General features: G+C 31.8%; 1 long non-coding RNA gene across 1 annotated transcript; it reads left to right on the top strand.

The window, feature by feature from the left end:
• The first annotated feature begins 1,638 nt into the window (after positions 1 to 1,638).
• LOC143532566 (uncharacterized) lies at positions 1,639 to 4,380 on the top strand. The gene is made up of 6 exons (XR_013135198.1): positions 1,639 to 1,752; positions 2,171 to 2,266; positions 3,358 to 3,597; positions 3,668 to 3,912; positions 4,021 to 4,110; positions 4,184 to 4,380. It is a non-coding gene; the product is annotated as an uncharacterized LOC143532566 (long non-coding RNA).
• The last annotated feature ends 5,659 nt before the right edge of the window (positions 4,381 to 10,039 follow it).

Here is a 10,039-nt window from a genome sequence, read left to right on the forward strand (position 1 = left end):
TTAATCTATATTAGTGAAACAAAATAGATGAATGCAATGAATATACAGTGAGAAAGCACAAAATTCCGAATTCCTAAATCTGGTCAAGCCTACATCCGAGATTATAGCAACAAATGACCCACAGAATCCTCAATTATAGTACATTAAAGCAAACACATATTCAAGCAGAACATTACCGTACCTGATTTCGTTATGCTATGGTTGGAGGTATGGAACTCACCACTACAAACATGGGTCATACTTATAGCAGATGACTCGTCATGTTAATTGATATAATTTTGGGCATTGGATAAAATTCAATTACCGATTCATTAGAGGCTACTCATTGTAAATTATTTTTTCTACCCAATTATGAATTGAAGTTTATATCATCGTGCTTTAATTGTGAAATGACTTTTTCATCCATCACTTATGCTTAATAATATATAATATAATATAATTATATATATAATAATAATAATAATAATAATAATATAGATTAAGACTAAGGAATTGATAGCCATTATAAGTGCTCTTAGTTTGAGAGAACCGGACCCTTTATTGATGAGATAATAGTAAGAGATTAAGACTATCCGGTGTGGTCTTTGATTTACCGATGAAATGGTGTACGTGGCAGGCGGTGCCGGCGGTGAACACCGTCCCACTCATATCGATGACGCCGGCGGTGATTTTTTGTTGGTGAAATCACCGATGAACATGCCGATTTGTTTGACAATTTTTCAAACCAAAAACATTATTTTATTGAATATAACATTAACGATTAGACTTTTTTTTCCTTTTGACTCAAACATTGTTACAACTACAAAGAATTTCAAAAAAAATGCAGAGGCGGAGAGAAGAGAGATGATGGTGAAAGAGTTTGGGAAGGTGAGTGTTTGGGAATTAGGTATATTAGTATTTAATTAATATTTTTATTTAATTTCTAGTTTTAGTTATATTAAATTAAATAAATGTAATTTTATTTTTATTTAGTTTTTAGTTATATTAATGTAAGTGAATGTAATTTTGTTTTTATTTAGTTATATTAATTTAAACAAAAGTAATTTTATTTATATTTTGTTCATAGTTTTAGTTGTATTAATTTAATTTAAGTTATATAGATATTATAATTTTATTTGAAATTAGAGAGAAGTGGTAAATTGGTGGTCATTTCTTTATTATTGTATAAGAGAGTGAATTGAAGTGGAATATCTAAAGTAAGAAGCAAAATGACAACCACACCTTATGGTGTAAGAGGATTAAAACGAGACACCTTATGTTTTAGTGAAAAGTCCTGAAGCCGAAGACGACGTCGTTTCAGTTCTTCGATCTTAGTTAAAGCCCGTTTCTGGCTTGTAGTCGTCGCTAGTGAGTTTTGTATTGTATTGTAGGTAGCGCTGTAGTAGAGATTCCGAATCATATTCCAACTTCATCCCCTCCAAATTTCAACCTAAAACCATCAAATTTTCTCCACCAGCACACGCAAACCACTAACAACACACAAAATCCTTCATACTGCTAGTTTTCAGCTCGATCTTACTCCTCAGATCGGCCGTCGGATAACATCCTTCCCAAAGGTCCATTTCAAACCCTAATTCTTCTTTAATAATCACCAACCATCATTTCATATTATTATTGTTATTGTTATTGTTATTCAACAGTTGAGGAATACTACAGAGGATTATACTCTTCCGGAAGATGGATCTAAATCATTCACTAAGGCTCGGCTTAATGATGACTTTTCTGATTGCTCAGACGCCACTGATGAGCCAGGTCTATATAATATTATATATTACTTTAATCTATGCGGTTATATTTGAGATGTCGGTTATCGCGGTGGGATCATTCATTTTAATATCATGCACAATTTATGTATATAGCAAATCAGCACTAATACACTCCTACCTTTAACAAATTAACGTTACAAAACATTAATAATTGTACCAAGTAGGAACTTATTAAGACTTAAAACACTAACAATTGACAATTAAGACTTTAAAAAACCGATATCAGGAAAATCAGTGATATATCGGTCCTTTGTTATCGCTACAGATATTCTGCTAGCGGTCCGATAACCGCTATAGCACCGATATTGACTGCATCAGTCATAATAGGTTTTGAATTTTGAGTTAGATGTGTTTATGTTTGGTTATGGACTGATGTCATAATTGTGAGTTTTTTTGCATTGCAGGGACGTCGGCATGTCCGTCTGGGAAGTTTTATTGCCGGAACTCGGGTCATAGTCCGCTTGTTATATTTTCTTCTAGGGTTAATGATGGGATTTGTGGTGAGTAAACTTTTTATTCATTTGTTTCTGTTGTATTTGTGAGGTTTGGACTTTTGCGGTCACTTGTTTTTATGAATTCGATGGGTTTATCGTGGTATATGTTATCATGCTTGAGAAAGATGTTTCTGCTAATTTGGTTATCTGATTATTTAACTGGCGCAGAAGCTGTAGATATACCCTAGAGCCTGCAAATTAGGCAGATAGAATTTCAATATTGACATCATGTTTCAGTAATTGATTTGCATTGTGTGTCACACAATATTACTTTATTCCTATGTATATTATTGACACATGTGTAAAAGAGTTGTAGTTAACTTGTTATATATAACCTTATGGATTTATAGGTTATTTGTCCTTTGGATTATTTGAAATTTTCTTTCTGCTTTGTTATCTGTGTTTGTCAGTCTATAATCTTTAATAATTCAGGCATTTTCATCGAATCATTGGTTTTCCTCTTCAGGTGCTTCTGATTTACTTGAACAAGTATTTGGATGTTGGTCTAGTGGACCTGTTGTTTGATAGATTAATTAGAATTCTAAGTTCAAAATGTAGGCATATTATATCTTGTGTACATTGTGTCTGAGATGCATCAGCGATTCAGAGATGCAGTGTTCCTACAATTGGTTAATGATACTGCTTTAGGAACCTTTAGAATATCCTTTCTCTATTTCACATTAAAGGTGTTGGTTTCAGCTCCTGTTGCTGTTACATTGCCACAAGATGTAAATTCATGTAAATGTTTTATTATCTTGTTAACTAGTTAGTTAGTTGATATTCAGTTTCCATTTCCATTAGGATGTGCAAAACGATATCTAGTTTTAACAATAACAACCTGATCTGTCATCGCCTTGGCTTGCTGCTTTGATATTATACTAATATACCATAATATGTTGTGATCTGTGAAATGATCTAGCTTTTACTTGTCTCTCTTAGGTCTTAGCCTTGTAAATCCGTCGCTGTTAAAACTATATATCTTCCATGATTATCTACTGGTTGATTAAGGCGGCATTTGAATTAAAGTTGGCTATGAAATTACCTATGCATTCAAATTCTGATTTTAAAGCCAATGATTACACTGTTTTATTGAGCAGATTGCTGTGATGGAAGTGACGAATATGATGGTAAAGTTAAGTGCAAAAACACCTGTTGGGAAGCTGGGAAGGTAGCACGAGACAGATTAAGAAAAAAAATTACAGCTTTTCGTGAAGGCCTTACAGTAAGAAAGCATGAAGTTGAACAAGCAAAGCTTTCAGCAGCAAAAGAAGAGGAAGAGTTATCTAGGTTAAAGAATGAGGAAAACATACTCAAGGGGCTAGTTCAGCAGCTTAAGGGTACTTGTGTTTAATGTTTTAGTTATCATTTTATGTTTTTCTAATATGGAATTTGTTACCTTTTCTTTAGAGCGTAAGGAACAGATATAAAAGGCAGAGGAGAAACGTATTCAGAAAGAGAATGAGGAAAAGAAGAAAAGGGAGGCCAAAGAAGCAAAGTTAAAGGAACAAAAAGCCGAAGAAAAAGTTGAGGAACAAAAAGCCGAAGAAAAAGTTGAGGAACAAAAGGCTGAAGAAAAAGTTGAAGAACAAGAAGCTGTAGGAAGTAAATCTGATGATGAAGCAAGGGTTCATGATCACTCGCTTTCGGGTCAGGTGAGAGTTGTACTTCACATGAAGTTTTCATACTTACTTTTCGTGCATCAAGTTTGCTCCTCAATGATTTTGCATCTGTTAATTTTCTATTTGAGGTTTGTTTCATAGGATCTAAACAAGCCCCCTGCTGATACTGAAGCTGCAGTGGCCCAGCATGATGATGACAATGATGCATCTCATGACAATATGGAAGAGGAGGTACGTGTTAAATTTAATGTTATACTATAATACTATTTATGTTTATTGAACTTATAATTTTTTTTTTGTATAGCATGTTGAAGATAATGAGGAATTATCTAAAGTTGCACATGAACATGACCCTGAGGAATCATCTGATGCTGCATATGAATATGATCATTCTCATGTTCCGGGAAGTAAGGTGCATTGTTTGTCATTTACTCATTTTGAGCAATTGCAGCAATTATTCAGCTCTTTATATTAAGCTGAAATTCATCAGACTGTAATTTATTTTTTGTTGTTTTCTTTTGGTTTTTCTTTTTAACTTAGTATAAGACTCTCTGTAACTCAAATGTTAGTGTTGCACAGTTTTAGTGAAATTTCTTTTTAACTTAGTATTATTATTATTATTAGTTTTGTTACTATTATTATTATCATTATTATTGATTTGGTGTTCTATTGCTTGTGTTTGTGTGATTAGTTGCAACCATAGAGCGTAGGAACCATGACTATTACTTGAGACCATGTCCTGAAACGAGGGGTGTAGGAAAGAGTAAAGATAGGGAGCGTATATTGCTTTTGGCTTCTTGGAATGTAGGAACATTAAATGGTAAGTTGCTAGAATTGGTAGATGTGCTTAAAAGACGTAGGGTTCAGATAGCATGCCTCCAGGAGACTAAGTGGAAAGGACATAGAGGGGCTGAGTGTAATGGGTATAAGTTGTGTTACTCGGGGTCTGATGGAGCTAGGAATGGAGTGGGGTTTCTAGTGGCTAAGGAAATACACACTAGTGTGGTGGAGGTGATAAGACATAATGACAGGATTATGGTGTTGAAATTAGTACTAGGAGAGGAAGTAGTGGCAGTAGTCTCCGCCTACACGCCTCATGTAGGCCTAGGGGATCAGGAAAAGAGAGAATTTTGGGATTGCCTAGACGCAGTGGTAGGGGGCATACCTAGGGGGGAGAGGATTTGCATAGGAGGTGATTTTAATGGACACATTGGTAAGCCTAACGATGGTTTTCAAGCCGTACATGAGGGTTTCGGTTTTGGTGATAGGAATGAGACCGGAACAGATCTTCTAGAGTTTGCGGTGGCACATGACCTAGGTATTATAAATTCTTATTTTAGGAAACAAGATTCTCATTTAATCACTTTTAGCAGTGGCGGACGCCACACGCAAATTAATCGAGTTGGAAAAACACTCTTGTGGTGTTACTTTTGTTTACATGACGGTTTGCATATCGAATCATACAAGTCATGAGTCATGATTCATAATGTTTTTCATAAAAACCAAGTCGTGGATCATGATTCTTATTGTGTAGTATATGACCATCCAGAAGGTCAAATGTTTGGTCAAACGAAAAAAAATAAAATCTAGAAGGTCGAGTTCACGCTTTTCTTAACATCTAGAGGTATAAACATAAATAAATAGCTATTATCAAATAACCAGTAGCTAAATGAATATTATATGTTAGTGGACATCAGAGAGATCTTGCGTTTCTTTCACTCTATGAATGATGATTCTTCTCATCTTTTATTCCTTTCATTTTCTTAATGGAGTTTGGAACTAATCTCAATATATGTCTCTCTTTCGAGACGAAATACTAACAGTCTATAATTATATCAGTCCTCTAGGTTTGATTCACTTAGGAAAGCATTCAAAGTAAAAACCCACCATTTTGAAAAATCCCCCTTGAGTCATTTTTCAAACCTAGACCATAAAAATCGCAAACATTTCATGATTACTAAAAATGGTTTCTTTAATTCATATTATATAATAGTTCTCGTTAGGGTATTCATAAACAGCTGAAATGAATTGCGAAACATCTTAAATCAAAGCAAGTCAAACGGTTAGGCATGCTTGATATTTATATGTTTCGGTTCAAGTTGGTTTCGAGTTTTGATGATTTGAAAGTTGAAACTAAGATAATAATCCGTTTAACCTTTATTATAGCTAATAATTCGTCTAACCTAGTTGGGTTGATTTGTTAGTTTCTAAAATCATTAACGACTCAAACTATAAATTTTATCAAAACTGGATGAATTGGATTGTAATCACTTATGTTGTCATTTGAACTCACTCGTATTATGTTATGTTTCAGTAGATTGGAGTACGGGGTGTTTTTAAATATTTACGAATTGAATTAAAAAAATCCATAATTCAATTTATATCACACATTCTAACTTGGGTTTGAACCAAATCCTTATCCAAACCAAATTCCGAATTCGGTCTTCGGATCAAGTTCATATTAATGAACTTTGAATAGGACTAACCTGATTATTTGAGTTGGATTTATATAATTTTTTCTCTTAATAATAATAATAATATATCTATCTATTCTAATAAAAGTCCATCATTTTTTGTCAATATCATATCCCTCCTCGCCTTTTTTTCAACCAATTTTCATATATGGTCTTTATCTTTCAATATATGACATTAAAATTATAAGTTTATTTCGACTAAATCCATTACTACATATAATAAGTATTCACCATATGGATTGACAAGAGACGATTAGTGAATTTTGAAGTTTTATTATGGTTTATATTCAAAATAATAAACAATAAACATTCGATTCATAATATGTGAACTGAGAACAATCGACTTGGACTAAATCCTGATAACGTCAGCAGCTAAGGCTAAGGCTTAGCCTTTAATACCTAAAATTACATATGATTTTAAAACTAAAAGTTTTCGGGTTGACCCGAAACCTAGAATTCGGACCCAATAACCAACCCGAATTACTTCGGTTCAGGTTCGAGTTAGTATTTTCTTGGGTTAGTTTGGGTTCAGGTACATGTTTTCTTGGGTTGGGTTTCATGTTATGGGTAAAAGTGATAACTCTACTTTCAACGATTATAAATAAGAATCACTATCTTCACTTTATGCAACTTTAAATATTTTAAAATTCTTCTAACTCAGAATAATCACTATTATTTGAACATGGTTTTAATGTTAGTATGTATTTTTCATTTTCCTGTCAATTACATTCATATGAAATAAACAAATCATTTTGTTATATTTAAATTTTTGGTTTTTATGTTGCTTGATTGTACAATTTTTAATTGTAAAATATAAAGGCAATTAAAAATTTGTCATACACAGAATATTAATGATAACAAATTTATTATCATCAATCAATTTTAAATTGTAAAGATTCTAAGGATGATTATATCATCAAAGCTCAGGTATATGGTTTTTGGGATAATCATGTTTTTTTTGGATAAACATGAGCAGATGTTCTCAAGTGATACCATATTAATTGATTAAAAGCTATGATATTTTATGTGTATGAATATTTTTTTTATTAGTATTATGGATATATATTATCATTTATCTAGAGTCTGTATGTACTTGGAGAATTTTTTTTGTCACACGGACAACTATATATGGCTATATCAAGAGTTATAAGCAGACTTATATGTTACTTTATTACAAGTTACAAACAGACATGAACAAAAGATTTTGATTTTTTGATAAATAGTGTATACCTGCTAAAACAATCACAAATTTAGTGTAAAAGGAAGTTTTTACCTATTTGTGTAAATTTAGTTATGTAATTTTAATTTAATTGTAATTGTATTAACAATTTATGATCAATTTGTTGACTGTATTTCACTTAATGATCAAAGTTTAAAATTTTCAGCAATTACCTGTGTAATACACGAGCCTCAAACTAGTAATAATAATATACATGTATGTTTTATTTATCTATAGATATATTAATAATAAAGTTTAAAATTTTCAGCAATTACCCGTGTAATACACGGGCCTCAAACTAGTAATAATAATATGCATGTATGTTTTATTTATTTATAGATATATTATATTTTTTTTTACATATAATATAATAGGGTTATTCGAATTCAAATTCAAATTCACTTTTAAAATTTAACTCGAATAACTTAAAAACTGTCTCTTTAGACAATCGTGTGCCGGAATTGCTTGGTTGATATTTTTTGAGTTTGTATATGGTGCATAGTGACAACCGTATTTAAAACGGCTAAGTTTCAATTTCAAGTCGTTTGATTCGGTTCATACATACTTTCAAAAAGTAAACATACGAATGCTTTTTTGTTTCTTCCAAAAAAGTAGTCTAAACCGGGTCATTGTGGTATTGTAGTTTTAAAACATGGTCGCTAAACCGGGAACCGGCTCGTGGGTAAGTAAAACGAGGGAGGAATGCGTTTGGTGCCTTTTGGTCCTTTATCATTTGAGGGTCCCCAAGATTTTGACTTTTCTCTAAATAAAATATATATGCTCACCTCCCAATTTAAATACACTTATTTATTTGGGCTAATTAAGCGGTTTTAGGATTTGATGGTTTTGTACTTTTATTATCCGCCCATGAGTAAAAAGATTAGTCTATAAAATATTTTCTAAACATTATTGAAAAACTAACATGTGATTACAACTACATAAACAAAACAAACTAGTCTTGGTTTCATTTGAAACTACACATATTAGCGATGCTAGACGGATATAGAGGTTTTAAACCTCGAAATATATGTTAAAATTCAAAAAATTTATGTTACAGACAACACGGTAAATCGACGATTGTATTTTAAATTGATTGTGGGTTTTTACAAAAAATAACCACTTTTATATACATAGAACATGGTAGAACCGTGTTGCAACCATGAGTTCTCAATGTTGAAAGTTGTTTCAATTTACATGACGTATACTTCTAGTAGCTAATTCATATAATTCAAACACCTAGAGAAAAGTTACAAGCTAGATATAATTCTAAGTGTTGAATGTGATCTTACAACATGTAATTCACTATATTCAATACTTCTTGAGGCTAATTTGTTTGGCGCAAAGTGAAAGATGATGCTTGATGATTAAAAATTCATCTACGATAGAAAGTTTAGCAAAGACAGCCACACCATCATCTGTCTAAGTTATCTCGTCTAAAAAAAAATAGCAGCTAAAATGCCTTCTTTATCTTACAGTTAACAAACTCGTGTTTTGTTTATAAACGAGCTAAGCTTTAGCCAACGCAAGCTCACTCGCAGGTTATTTAGCTTGCTTGCTTAAATTAAACATCAAATTTCAATATATATAAATCATATCTCAAATTTTGACAGATCAGTTAATAAGTTTTGTAGTTTATATTTTATTTACATACTATATGTACGTTAAATTTTTATTTTCATTTTCTCTTTACTATTCGTATATTAGTTATGTGAAAAAACACAAATTTTAAGGTTTTTATAAATAAAAAAGTTGATTCTAGTTTTTACAGTCGAACTTTACATATTAGATTATAAAAAAAAACAGCTCAGCTGAACTTAATTGTTTAACTTTAAGCTTGAGTAAAAACTGACTCGATTCAGTTTAACTTGTTTATAGCCCTACTTCTTTCCTCACTCTCTCCTTAACCCAACTCACATAACCCGTTCAATCTCATAGCCTTATACACGGATCTAAGGCGCTATGTACTACAAGCAAGCTCTTAATGACTAATAAATCACACCTAACATCATAACCAACTTTAGATTAAATGCTATATTTATAACAAAATATTCATTTCATCAACCACTAATACAATATAGACAAATGCACAAATATAGCCGTAGTTTTACAAAATCTAAACTTTCTACATAGACCAAATCTCAAAACTTGAAACTTGTCAAACCCCTCAAAAATCAAAATCAACCATTGGTCAAAAACCAAGAATAATATTTCCATATATAAAATTCGTCTTCTGGAAGGTCGAAAAGACAGCTTGGAGAAAAAGAAAACAATATTAGGGCAAACATATATTTATAATTTTATATCAATATCATCACACATATAAATAAACAGCACATAAACCACTCTTCCAAATTATTCTCAACAAACAAAAAAGTTAACCAATCGAATTAATTTTCCGCATATATTCTTCTCTCACCGCCGCCGCCTTCAATTCTATTAATATTATTATTATTCAACTTGTTCAATT

This window comes from Bidens hawaiensis, unplaced genomic scaffold, assembly GCF_021521415.1.
Source record: "Bidens hawaiensis isolate Kalapana, Puna unplaced genomic scaffold, B.hawaiensis_p1.1 tig00000702_1, whole genome shotgun sequence".
NCBI lineage: Eukaryota > Viridiplantae > Streptophyta > Magnoliopsida > Asterales > Asteraceae > Bidens > Bidens hawaiensis.